We start from the raw sequence: 14,996 nt of genomic DNA on the forward strand, positions 1-14,996 counted from the left end.
TGTCTCCATGAATGCACTTCACCCCAACTTTCCAGCCAGCATACTCAGCGGACCGCATCAGGGTAGCCCTTACCAGGGTCACCAGGCTCCCTAAGTCCGTTGATTCAGGTTCGTCTCCCGCTGCTACAAATTAGCTTCCATGAGGGCCTTCACAAAAGCCTTCATTTTGTCGTAGGGCACGGGTTGAAATACAGCTGGTTTGATGTACGACATACAACTGTGCCCAAAAATGCAAACCCAAAAATATATTGGCATTCAATCCAGCCTCACTGCGTCTGACCACATCCTCCACTAATTGTGGGGATTCGCTCTGGTAGTTAGGACTAGTGGATGCAGTATAGAGGCAAAGTACACAGTTCTTGAATCAAACAGTGGTGTTTATTCACACATTGGTGTATAACAAAATGCAGATAAGGTGTATCACAAAACGCAGGTGGCTTGGTGTTTGTTCACACAAGGAAAGTCCATAAACAATAAAAGTCACCTTTTCTCCTGGGTGTTAATTCACACCCTGTTAGCAGTTCAGCCTCATCAAGTCCATAGACTGCCTGTTCACCTTTAGAGGGGCCTGAGTCCTCCAGCCCGGCTCAAACCTCAAATCCCAGCACAGCTCTCAGTTCACAGCACACAGACTCCTGAGTTCCACTGTCAGAAGGAGGTAAATCCACCACACCTGCCAGTGCTGGCTGGTTTTTATGCCTGGCAAAACCCAGCCTGGAACATAGGGAGTAGTCACTCACCCAGCACTTTGACTACTCCCAGTAAGAGCCATCCCGGATCAGCTATTACAGCCATGCTAAATCTCACGGTGTTAAAGGGGTTGTCCGGGTTCAAAGCTGAACCCTGACATCCCTCCATTTTCACCCAGGCAGCCCCCCTGACATGAGCATCGGAGCAGTTCATGCTCCGATGCTCTCCTTTGCCCTGCGCTAAATTGCGCAGGGCAAAGGCATTTTTAGGAGTTCTGGTGACGTACCGGGGCTCTCCATGGGGCTGACAGGAACCCCGCTGATGTCACCGGCACTGAAGGGCGGGATTTAGCTCTGCTCTAGCCAGTAAAATGGCTAGGGCAGAGCTAAAGCCCGCCCCTCAGAGCCGGTGACGTCACCGAACACACTGCCGGGCAGAAGTTACCGCCCGGCAGTGTGTTATTGAAAACAAAAGAGCCCAGACCCTGCGCGATTTAGCGCAGGGCACAGGAGCGCATCGGAGCATGAGATGCTCCGATGCTAGGCTCAGGGATGCTGCCGGGGTGAAAATAACGGTATGTCCGGGTTCAGCTCTGAACCCGGACAACCCCTTTAATTAGCAATAGCTGCTGCTGACACATAAAGTACCGGTGTCATGGAGGGAAGATTGCAGCCCAGGACTCCATACGCATCTCTGTCCCTACCTACTTGCACGACCAGTCCTATCTGACGGCGTACAGCTTGGTGGCGATCCCTAGCTTAAATATGTGCAAGGGCCTAAAAGGAAAGGAAAACCAAAAACAGAGTCAGGGAAGCAAAAGTCAAAAACCAGGAGGTCTCGCAGTACACAGGGAAAAGCACTATAGCAAAGTCACAAACAAAGCCGAGGTCAGAAGCCAAGAGGTCACGTCAAATACAAATGAAGGTAGCGAGGACGAGGACTCGAGGTCACAAACAAAGCCGAGGTCAAAACAAGCAAGGTCTGAATATATAAAGAAGGCTGGTGAGTAGGGATGAGCGAACTCGAACTGTATAGTTCGGGTTCGTACCGAATTTTGGGGGGTCCGTGACACGGACCCGAACCCGGACATTTTCGTAAAAGTCCAGGTTCGGGTTCGGTGTTCGTCGCTTTCTTGGCGCTTTTGTGACGCTTTCTTGGCGCTTTTTGAAAGGCTGCAAAGCAGCCAATCAACAAGCGTCATACTACTTGCCCCAAGAGGCCATCACAGCCATGCCTACTATTGGCATGGCTGTGATTGGCCAGAGCACCATGTGACCCAGCCTCTATTTAAGCTGGAGTCACGTAGCGCCGCACGTCACTCTGCTCTGATTAGCATAGGGAGAGGTTGCAGCTGCGACAGTAGGGCGAGATTAGACAGATTAACTCCTCCAAAGTACTTGATTAACTGATCGATCTGCAGCTGTGGATCATTGAGCTGCTGATCCTCAAGCACAAGCTGCGACCAAGTGCATTTAACCCTCAATGGTTTGGTTGTTTTTTGGCTAAAGCCTACATCAGGGTGAAGCTGTCACACCAAGTGCATTTAACCAGCAATAGTCTGTTTATTTTTTGGCCATATACTACATCAGGGGCAAGCTGCGCCTGTCACCAAGTGCATTTAACCCTCAATGGTGCGTTTGTTTTTTGGCTAAAGCCTACATCAGGGTGAAGCTGTCACACCAAGTGCATTTAACCAGCAATAGTCTGTTTATTTTTTGGCCATATACTACATCAGGGACAAGCTGCGCCTGTCACCAAGTGCATTTAACCCTCAATGGTGCGTTTGTTTTTTGGCTAAAGCCTATATCAGGGTGAAGCTGTCACACCAAGTGCATTTAACCAGCAATAGTCTGTTTATTTTTTGGCCATATACTACATCAGGGGCAAGCTGCGCCCGTCACCAAGTGCATTTAACCCTCAGTAGTGTGGTTGGTCAAGCTATCACACCAAGTGCATTTAACCAGCAATAGTCTGTTCATTTTTTGGCCATATACTAAATCAGGGGCAAGCTGCGCCCGTCACCAAGTGCATTTAACCCTCAGTAGTGTGGTTGGTCAAGCTATCACACCAAGTGCATTTAACCAGCAATAGTCTGTTCATTTTTTGGCCATATACTAAATCAGGGGCAAGCTGCGCCCGTCACCAAGTGCATTTAACCAGCAATAGTCTGTTCATTTTTTGGCCATATACTACATCAGGGGCAAGCTGCGCCCGTCACCAAGTGCATTTAACCCTCAGTAGTGTGGTTGGTCAAGCTGTGACACCAAGTGCATTTAACCAGCAATAGTCTGTTCATTTTCTGTCCATATACTACATCAGGGGCAAGCTGCGCCCGTCACCAAGTGCATTTAACCCTCAGTAGTGTGGTTGGTCAAGCTATCACACCAAGTGCATTTAACCAGCAATAGTCTGTTCATTTTTTGGCCATATACTACATCAGGGGCAAGCTGCGCCCGTCACCAAGTGCATTTAACCCTCAGTAGTGGTTGGTCAAGCTGTGACACCAAGTGCATTTAACCAGCAATAGTCTGTTAATTTTTTGGCCATATACTACATCAGGGGCAAGCTGCGCCCATCACCAAGTGCATTTAACCAGCAATAGTGTGGTTATTTTTTGGCCATATCCCAGTCTAATTCTGTCACTAAATCCATACCGGTCACCCAGCGCCTAAATACTAGGCCTCAAATTTATATCCCGCTAAATCTCTCGTTACCGCTGTCCTGTTGTGGCTGGGAAAGTTATTTAGTGTCCGTCAAAGCACATTTTTTGTTCTGGGTTGAAATACAATTCCCAATTTAGCAATTTAAAAATTTAGTGGTTTCTGCTATATCAGAGCTATTTGAAATCTATCCCTAAAAGGGTATATAATATTCAAGGTGCACATAGGGTCATTCAGAATAACTTCACACACACACGCTACTGTGCATATCCCAGTCTAATTCTGTCACTAAATCCATACCGGTCACCCAGCGCCTAAATACTAGGCCTCAAATTTATATCCCGCTAAATCTCTCGTTACCGCTGTCCTGTTGTGGCTGGGAAAGTTATTTAGTGTCCGTCAAAGCAAATTTTTTGTTCTGGGTTGAAATACAATTCCCAATTTAGCAATTTAAAAATTTAGTGGTTTCTGCTGTATCAGAGCTATTTGAAATCTATCCATAAAAGGGTAGATCATATTGAAGGTGCACATAGGGTCATTCAGAATAACTTCACACACCCGCTACTGTGCATTTCCAAGTCTAATTCTGTCACTAAACCCATACCTGTCACCCAGCGCCTAAATACTAGGCCTCAAATTTATATCCCGCTAAATCTCTCGTTACCGCTGTCCTGTTGTGGCTGGGAAAGTTATTTAGTGTCCGTCAAAGCACATTTTTTGTTCTGGGTTGAAATACAATTCCCAATTTAGCAATTTTAAAGATTTAGTGGTTTCTGCTATATCAGAGCTATTTGAAATCTATCCCTAAAAGGGTATATAATATTCAAGGTGCACATAGGGTCATTCAGAATAACTTCACACACACACGCTACTGTGCATATCCCAGTCTAATTCTGTCACTAAATCCATACCGGTCACCCAGCGCCTAAATAGTAGGCCTCAAATTTATATCCCGCTAAATCTCTCGTTACCGCTGTCCTGTTGTGGCTGGGAAAGTTATTTAGTGTCCGTCAAAGCACATTTTTTGTTCTGGGTTGAAATACAATTCCCAATTTAGCAATTTAAAAATTTAGTGGTTTCTGCTGTATCAGAGCTATTTGAAATCTATCCCTAAAAGGGTAGATCATATTGAAGGTGCACATAGGGTCATTCAGAATAACTTCACACACCCGCTACTGTGCATTTCCAAGTCTAATTCTGTCACTAAACCCATACCGGTCACCCAGCGCCTAAATACTAGGCCTCAAATTTATATTCCGCTAAATCTCTCGTTACCGCTGTCCTGTTGTGGCTGGGAAAGTTATTTAGTGTCCGTCAAAGCACATTTTTTGTTCTGGGTTGAAATACAATTCCCAATTTAGCAATTTAAAAATTTAGTGGTTTCTGCTGTATCAGAGCTATTTGAAATCTATCCCTAAAAGGGTAGATCATATTGAAGGTGCACATAGGGTCATTCAGAATAACTTCACACACCCGCTACTGTGCATTTCCAAGTCTAATTCTGTCACTAAACCCAAACCTGTCACCCAGCGACTAAATACTAGGCCTCAAATTTATATCCCGCTAAATCTCTCGTTACCGCTGTCCTGTTGTGGCTGGGAAAGTTATTTAGTGTCTGTCAAAGCACATTTTTTGTTCTGGGTTGAAATACAATTCCCAATTTAGCAATTTTAAAGATTTAGTGGTTTCTGCTATATCAGAGCTATTTGAAATCTATCCCTAAAAGGGTATATAATATTTAAGGTGCACATAGGGTCATTCAGAATAACTTCACACACACACACACGCTACTGTGCATATCCCAGTCTAATTCTGTCACTAAATCCATACCGGTCACCAAGCGCCTAAATACTAGGCCTCAAGTTTATATCCCGCTAAATCTCTCGTTACCGCTGTCCTGTTGTGGCTGGGAAAGTTATTTAGTGTCCGTCAAAGCACATTTTTTGTTCTGGGTTGAAATACAATTCCCAATTTAGCAATTTCATAATTTAGTGGTTTCTGCTATATCAGAGCTATTTGAAATCTATCCCTAAAAAGGTATATAATATTCAAGGTGCACATAGGGTCATTCAGAATAACTTCACACACACACGCTACTGTGCATATCCCAGTCTAATTCTGTCACTAAATCCATACCGGTCACCCAGCGCCTAAATAGTAGGCCTCAAATTTATATCCCGCTAAATCTGTCGTTACCGCTGTACTGTTGTTGCTGGGCAAGTTATTTAGTGTCCGTCAAAGCACATTTTTTGTTCTGGGTTGAAATACAATTCCAGATTTAGCAATTTCATAATTTAGTGGTTTCTGCTATATCAGAGCTATTTGAAATCTATCCCTAAAAGGGTATATAATATTCAAGGTGCACATAGGGTCATTCAGAATAACTTCACACACACACGCTACTGTGCATATCCCAGTCTAATTCTGTCACTAAATCCATACCGGTCACCCAGCGTCTAAATACTAGGCCTCAAATTTATATCCCGCTAAATCTCTCGTTACCGCTGTCCTGTTGTGGCTGGGAAAGTTATTTAGTGTCCGTCAAAGCACATTTTTTGTTCTGGGTTGAAATACAATTCCCAATTTAGCAATTTCATAATTTAGTGGTTTCTGCTATGTCAGAGCTATTTGAAATCTATCCCTAAAAGGGTATATAATATTCAAGGTGCACATAGGGTCATTCAGAATAACTTCACACACACGCTACTGTGCATTTCCAAGTCTAATTCTGTCAGTAAATCCATACCGGTCACCCAGCGCCTAAATACTAGGCCTCAAATTTATATCCCGCTGAATTTGAATACAATACATTGGGCCAAATAATATTTTTGTTGTTGTGGTGAACCATAACAATGAGGAAAACATCTAGTAAGGGACGCGGACGTGGACATGGTCGTGGTGGTGTTAGTGGACCCTCTGGTGCTGGGAGAGGACGTGGCCGTTCTGCCACATCCACACGTCCTAGTGTACCAACTACCTCAGGTCCCAGTAGCCGCCAGAATTTACAGCGATATATGGTGGGGCCCAATGCCGTTCTAAGGATGGTAAGGCCTGAGCAGGTACAGGCATTAGTCAATTGGGTGGCCGACAGTGGATCCAGCACGTTCACATTATCTCCCACCCAGTCTTCTGCAGAAAGCGCACAGATGGCGCCTGAAAACCAACCCCATCAGTCTGTCACATCACCCCCATGCATACCAGGGAAACTGTCTCAGCCTCAAGTTATGCAGCAGTCTCTCATGCTGTTTGAAGACTCCGCTGGCAGGGTTTCCCAAGGGCATCCACCTAGCCCTTCCCCAGCGGTGAAAGACATAGAATGCACTGACGCACAACCACTTATGTTTCCTGATGATGAGGACATGGGAATACCACCTCAACATGTCTCTGATGATGACGAAACACAGGTGCCAACTGCTGCGTCTTTCTGCAGTGTGCAGACTGAACAGGAGGTCAGGGATCAAGACTGGGTGGAAGACGATGCAGGAGACGATGAGGTCCTAGACCCCACATGAAATGAAGGTCGTGCCACTGACTTTCACAGTTCGGAGGAAGAGGCAGTGGTGAGACCGAGCCAACAGCGTAGCAAAAGAGGGAGCAGTGGGCAAAAGCAGAACACCCGCCGCCAAGAGACTCCGCCTGCTACTGACCGCCGCCATCTGGGACCGAGCACCCCAAAGGCAGCTTCAAGGAGTTCCCTGGCATGGCACTTCTTCAAACAATGTGCTGACGACAAGACCCGAGTGGTTTGCACGCTGTGCCATCAGAGCCTGAAGCGAGGCATTAACGTTCTGAACCTGAGCACAACCTGCATGACCAGGCACCTGCATGCAAAGCATGAACTGCAGTGGAGTAAACACCTTAAAACCAAGGAAGTCACTCAGGCTCCCCCTGCTACCTCTTCTGCTGCTGCAGCCTCGGCCTCTTCTGCTGCTGCCGCCTCGGCCTCTTCCTCCGCCTCTGGAGGAACGTTGGCACCTGCCGCCCAGCAAACAGGGGATGTACCACCAACACCACCACCACCACCTCCATCACCAAGCGTCTCAACCATGTCACACGGCAGCGTTCAGCTCTCCATCTCACAAACATTTGAGAGAAAGCGTAAATTCCCACCTAGCCACCCTCGATCCCTGGCCCTGAATGCCAGCATTTCTAAACTACTGGCCTATGAAATGCTGTCATTTAGGCTGGTGGACACAGACAGCTTCAAACAGCTCATGTCGCTTGCTATCCCACAGTATGTTGTTCCCAGCCACGACTACTTCTCCAAGAGAGCCGTGCCTTCCCTGCACAACCAAGTATCCGATAAAATCAAGTGTGCACTGCGCAACGCCATCTGTAGCAAGGTCCACCTAACCACAGATACGTGGACCAGTAAGCACGGCCAGGGACGCTATATCTCCCTAACTGCACACCGGGTAAATGTAGTGGCAGCTGGGCCCCAGGCGGAGAGCTGTTTGGCGCACGTCCTTCCGCCGCCAAGGATCGCAGGGCAACATTCTTTGCCTCCTGTTGCCACCTCCTCCTTCTCGGCTTCCTCCTCCTCTTCTTCCACCTGCTCATCCAGTCAGCCACACACCTTCACCACCAACTTCAGCACAGCCCGGGGTAAACGTCAGCAGGCCATTCTGAAACTCATATGTTTGGGGGACAGGCTCCACACCGCACAGGAGTTGTGGCGGGGTATAGAACAACAGACCGACGAGTGGTTGCTGCCGGTGAGCCTCAAGCCCGGCCTGGTGGTGTGTGATAATGGGCGAAATCTCGTTGCAGCTCTGGGACTAGCCAATTTGACGCACATCCCATGCTTGGCGCATGTGCTGAATTTGGTGGTGCAGAAGTTCATACACAACTACCCCGACATGTCAGAGCTGCTGCATAAAGTGCGGGCCGTCTGTTCGCGCTTCCGGCGTTCACATCCTGCTGCTGCTCGCCTGTCTGCGCTACAGCGTAACTTCGGCCTTCCCGCTCACCGCCTCATATGCGACGTGCCCACCAGGTGGAACTCCACCTTGCACATGCTGGACAGACTGTGCGAGCAGCAGCAGGCCATAGTGGAGTTTCAGCTGCAGCACGCACGGGTCAGTCGCACTACAGAACAGCACCACTTCACCACCAATGACTGGGCCTCCATGCGAGACCTGTGTGCCCTGTTGCGCTGTTTCGAGTACTCCACCAACAGGGCCAGTGGCGATGACACCGTTATCAGCGTTACAATACCACTTCTATGTCTCCTTGAGAAAACACTTAGGGCGATGATGGAAGAGGAGGTGGCCCAGGAGGAGGAGGAGGAGGAGGAGGAGGAGGAAGAGGGGTCATTTTTAGCACTTTCAGGCCAGTCTCTTCGAAGTGACTCAGAGGGAGGTTTTTGGCAACAGCAGAGGCCAGGTACAAATGTGGCCAGACAGGGCCCACTACTGGAGGACGAGGAGGACGAGGATGAGGAGGAGGTGGAGGAGGATGAGGATGAAGCATGGTCACAGCGGGGTGGCACCCAACGCAGCTCGGGTCTATCACTGGTGCGTGGCTGGGGGGAAAGGCAGGACGATGACGATACGCCTCCCACAGAGGACAGCTTGTCCTTACCCCTGGGCAGCCTGGCACACATGAGCGACTACATGCTGCAGTGCCTGCGCAACGACAGCAGAGTTGCCCACATTTTAACCTGTGAGGACTACTGGGTTGCCACCCTGCTGGATCCACGCTACAAAGACAATGTGCCCACCTTACTTCCTGCACTGGAGCGTGATAGGAAGATGCGCGAGTACAAGCGCACGTTGGTAGACGCGCTACTGAGAGCATTCCCAAATGTCACAGGGGAACAAGTGGAAGCCCAAGGCCAAGGCAGAGGAGGAGCAAGAGGTCGCCAAGGCAGCTGTGTCAATGCCAGCTCCTTTGAGGGCAGGGTTAGCATGGCAGAGATGTGGAAAACTTTTGTCAACACGCCACAGCTAACTGCACCACCACCTGATACGCAACGTGTTAGCAGGAGGCAACATTTCACTAACATGGTGGAACAGTACATGTGCACACCCCTCCACGTACTGACTGATGGTTCGGCCCCATTCAACTTCTGGGTCTCTAAATTGTCCACGTGGCCAGAGCTAGCCTTTTATGCCTTGGAGGTGCTGGCCTGCCCGGCGGCCAGCGTTTTGTCTGAACGTGTATTCAGGACGGCAGGGGGCGTCATTACAGACAAACGCAGCCGCCTGTCTACAGCCAATGTGGACAAGCTGACGTTCATAAAAATGAACCAGGCATGGATCCCACAGGATCTGTCCGTCCCTTGTCCAGATTAGACATTAACTACCTCCCCTTAACCATATATTATTGGATTCCAGGGCACTTCCTCATTCAATCCTATTTTTATTTTCATTTTACCATTATATTGCGAGGCTACCCAAAGTTGAATGAACCTCTCCTCTGTCTGGGTGCCGGGGCCTAAATATATGCCAATGGACTGTTGCAGTGGTGGCTGACGTGAAGCCTCATTCTCTGCTATGACATGCAGACTAATTCTCTGCTGACATGAAGCCAGATTGTCTGTTACGGGACCTCTCTCCTCTGCCTGTGTGCTGGGCCTAAATATATGCCAATGGACTGTTGCAGTGGTGGCTGACGTGAAGCCTCATTCTCTGCTATGACATGCAGACTAATTCTCTGCTGACATGAAGCCAGATTGTCTGTTACGGGACCTCTCTCCTCTGCCTGTGTGCTAGGCCTAAATATATGCCAATGGACTGTTGCAGTGGTGGCTGACGTGAAGCCTCATTCTCTGCTATGACATGCAAACTAATTCTCTGCTGACATGAAGCCAGATTGTCTGTTACGGGACCTCTCTCCTCTGCCTGTGTGCTGGGCCTAAATATATGCCAATGGACTGTTGCAGTGGTGGCTGACGTGAAGCCTCATTCTCTGCTATGACATGCAGACTAATTCTCTGCTGACATGAAGCCAGATTGTCTGTTACGGGACCTCTCTCCTCTGCCTGTGTGCTGGGCCTAAATATATGCCAATGGACTGTTGCAGTGGTGGCTGACGTGAAGCCTCATTCTCTGCTATGACATGCAGACTAATTCTGTGCTGACATGAAGCCAGATTGTCTGTTACGGGACCTCTCTCCTCTGCCTGGGTGCTGGGCCTAAATATATGCCAATGGACTGTTGCAGTGGTGGCTGACGTGAAGCCTCATTCTCTGCTATGACATGCAGACTAATTCTCTGCTGACATGAAGCCAGATTGTCTGTTACGGGACCTCTCTCCTCTGCCTGTGTGCTGGGCCTAAATATATGCCAATGGACTGTTGCAGTGGTGGCTGACGTGAAGCCTCATTCTCTGCTATGACATGCAGACTAATTCTCTGCTGACATGAAGCCAGATTGTCTGTTACGGGACCTCTCTCCTCTGCCTGGGTGCTGGGCCTAAATATATGCCAATGGACTGTTGCAGTGGTGGCTGACGTGAAGCCTGATTCTCTGCTATGACATGAAGACTGATTCTCTGCTGACATGAAGCCAGATTGTCTGTTACGGGACCTCTCTCCTCTGCCTGTGTGCTGGGCCTAAATATATGCCAATGGACTGTTGCAGTGGTGGCTGACGTGAAGCCTCATTCTCTGCTATGACATGCAGACTAATTCTCTGCTGACATGAAGCCAGATTCTCTGTTACGGGACCTCTCTCCTCTGCCTGGGTTCCGGGGCCTAAATATCTGAGAATGGACTGTTCCAGTGGTAGGTGACGGGAAGCCAGATTCTCTGCTATGGGACCTCTCTCCAATTGATTTTGGTTAATTTTTATTTATTTAATTTTTATTTTAATTCATTTCCCTATCCACATTTGTTTGCAGGGGATTTACCTACATGTTGCTGCCTTTTGCAGCCCTCTAGCCCTTTCCTGGGCTGTTTTACAGCCTTTTTAGTGCCGAAAAGTTTGGGTCCCCATTGACTTCAATGGGGTTTGGGTTCGGGTTCGGGACGAAGTTCGGATCGGGTTCGGATCCCGAACCCGAACATTTCCGGGAAGTTCGGCCGAACTTCTCGAACCCGAACATCCAGGTGTTCGCTCAACTCTACTGGTGAGGGTAACTAGAACAATCACAGGCAACCTGTGGCCAGCCGTCTGCCTGTTTAAATTGTCCTGACTAGTTAGTCACATGACGTGTCCAGCGTCACGGGACTCACATTACACAGCCCAACACAGCCAAGCACTGATTCATCATTATCAGCGCTCAGCTCCCCTGCTGCTCGTAGTCTAGGGAAACGCCGGCTGCGCTGAGGAGGCGTTCACGGCCAAGTCCTCCCCTTCCCCTGGTCCCCTGGTGGCGCTGCAAGAAGGAAGCTCGTCGTTGGCTCCTCGTTACAATCGGCTCTTACTTCACTGAGGCCAGGAACCTCGGTGACACATACATTCCATCCACGATGATTCCAGGTACCTTCTTATATGTCTTATAAACTGTATATTAAAATGAGTTTCTGTCTGTCTGTCTAGACATCTATATGTTCTTTATGTGCGACCAAACGACTAGACCGACCTTCACCAAATTTGGCACACAGGTACATCAGGTGTCTTGGAAAGTTTTAGGCCGGGTCTCAGCTCTCTAGGATGTACAGTTCCTGAGATATTCCCTAAAAATGACCTGCATTAGCCAATAGAAGCCAGCAAGCCTTTCACTTAAATCCGAACTGCCGTTTACACGGTCACATGTCCCTTATTAGCCAATAGAAGCTTGCAGGCCCTACTCCAGGTTGCCATAACTGCTGATCACAGGTTTTAGCAGTTTGCAGGTCCTTAAATACTCAGTCATATGAAGTATGATGGCACAACTACACTGCTACATGCATGGGGGGCAGGGGCCACTATTAAACGGACGGGCACTGCGGAGTTCACTGTTAAAGGGGCGGCACTGTGGAGATCACTGTTAAAGGGGTGGTCAATGTTAAAGGGGCAGGCACTGCGGAGGTCACTGTTTAAGGGGTGGGCACTGTGGTAGTCACTGTTAAAGGAGCGGGCACTGTGAAGGTCACGTTAAAGGGGCTGCCCCTATGAATGTCACTGTTAAAGGGGTGGTCAATATTAAAGTGGCGGGCACTGTGGTTGTCACTGTTAAAGGGGCAGGTACTATGGAGGTCACTGTTAAAGGGTGGGCACTGTGGAGGTCATTGTTAAAGGGGCGAGCACTGTGGAGGTCACTGTTAAAGGGGCGAGCACTGTGGAGGTCACTGTTAAAGATGTGGTCACTATTAAAGGGGAGGGCAATGTGGAGATTAAAGTTAAAGGGGCGGCCACTGTGGAGGTCACTGTTAAAAGGTGGTACTATTAAAGGGATGGGCAATCTGGAGGTCACTGTTTAAGGGGCGGGCACTGTGGAGGTCACTGTTAAAGGAGCAGGCACTATGCAGGTCACTGTTAAAGATGTGGTCACTGTTAAAGGGGAGGGCAATGTGGTGATCATATTTCGCCTTAAGGGCCAGGCCATTTTTTGCAAATCTGACCAGTGTCACTTTATGTGTGAATAACTTTAAAACGCTTTTACTTATCCAGGCCATTCTGAGATTGTTCTTCTGAGATTGTGAAATTTTCAAAAACCCACTTTTTAAGGACCAGTTCAGGTTTGAAGTCACTTTGTGAGGCTTACATAATATAAACCACCCAAAAATGACCCATTCTGTTTGGCGTTCAAGTTTGTTTGCTCCACCATCAGATTCACAAAGCGGTCACTGAAAAAAAGACTAAAATAGTCATATTCAGTTAAGCCCACTGTGCGAATCTGGATTCCTGGGTGACCAACAAAAATTTAGGAATCACAGGCTCAAAATCCTACAGTAAACAGCTTTGGCGTCTTCAGGGGTATGAGCAGTGAACGTGCTCATACCCCTGAAGACGCCAAAGCTGTTGGCGAAACATGTCGGGGAGCAGAAAGTGCTATTAGGGTGTTTTTTTAAACAGCGGATGCCTAGCCAACATAGGTCTGGTTGATATAGTTGTAAGGAGTGTATCCACGAGAGGTGACAAAATCGCTAGTGAATAGCGCACTGTGAAAGTAACAATGTGCACTAACTGAGCGCAGATGATAATGAAATAGAGACCCAAATAACCAATAGGGAAGAGCGCCCCCTAGGGGATACACCTAACAATTAGACATTGAATGATTACAAAATACATAAGGCAGGCAGAGCTGATATTTTTAAACTAAGATGTTCTAAATGTTTTAAAAATAATTAATAAATGTTAAAATTTACATTCAGTAACACGTGTTAATCAAGGGACAATAATGGTCTATTGACCAATTGTAAATAAAGAGTATGGGAAGTCCCAACACGTGTTAGGGAGGTATATATAACTTTAGCTAGCAGCAGACACATCTCTAGAACAACTGTTAAGAGGAGACTGTGTGAATCAGGCCTTCATGGTAGAATATCTGCTAAGAAACCACTGCTCAGGACAGGCAACAAGCAGAAGAGACTTGTTTGGGCTAAAGAACACAAAAATCTGTGCTTTGGTCTGATGAGTCCAAATTTGAGATCTTTGGTTCCAAACACCGTGTCTTTGTGTGACGCAGAAAAGGTGAACGGATGGACTCTACATGCCTGGTTCCCACTGTGAAGCATGGAGGAGGAGGTGTGATGGTGTGGGGGTGCTTTGCTGGTGACACTGTTGGGGATTTATTCAAAATTGAAGGCATACTGAACCAGCATGGCTACCACAGCATCTTGCAGCGGCATGCTATTCTATCCGGTTTGCTTTTAGTTGGACCATCATTTATTTTTCAACAGGACAATGACCCCAAACACACCTCCAGGCTGTGTAAGGGCTATTTGACCATGAAGGAGAGTGATGGGGTGCTGCACCAGATGACCTGGCCTCCACAGTCACTGGACCTGAACCCAATCAAGATAGTTTGGGGTGAGCTGGACCGCAGAGTGAAGGCAAAAGGGCCAACAAGTGCTAAGCATCTCTGGGAACTCCTTCAACACTGTTGGAAAACCATTTCAGGTGACTACCTCTTGAAGCTCATTAAGAGAATGCCAAGAGTGTGCAAAGCAGTAATCAAAGCAAAAGGTGGCTACTTTGAAGAACCTAGAATATGACATATTTTCAGTTGTTTCACACTTTTTTGTTATGTATATAATTCCACATGTGTTAATTCATAGTTTTGATGCCTTCAGTGTGAATCTACAATTTTCATAGTCATGAAAATAAAGAAATCTCTTTGAATGAGAAGGTGTGTCCAAACTTTTGGTCTGTACTGTATATCTGTCAGAAAGTGGCAACACATGCTCCCTGCATGGTGCACGTCATCAACCTAGTGGTGCAGAGCTTTCTAAATAAGTACACTAGCTGGCTTGTTCAAGGTGCTGGCAAAGTCCAGGAGACTCTCCAAGCACTTGAGCCACTTTTACATGGTGAGGAACATTCTCCTGGACCTGCAGTGACAGTATGGTCTGCCGCTACACTGCTTAATCCTTGACGTGCCGACTTGCTGGAATTCGACATTGCACATGCTCGAGCATCTGTATGAGCAGCGGAAAGCTATGAATTATTTTGTCATGCACCAGACAGCCTCAGCAGCAGGGAGCATGTGTTGCTTTGAGGTCAGGCAGTGGCAGCTCATCCTAGACGCCTGTCGGGTGCTGAATCCCTTTGAGGG

This window comes from Bufo gargarizans, chromosome 2 (assembly GCF_014858855.1).
Source record: "Bufo gargarizans isolate SCDJY-AF-19 chromosome 2, ASM1485885v1, whole genome shotgun sequence".
Taxonomy (NCBI): domain Eukaryota; kingdom Metazoa; phylum Chordata; class Amphibia; order Anura; family Bufonidae; genus Bufo; species Bufo gargarizans.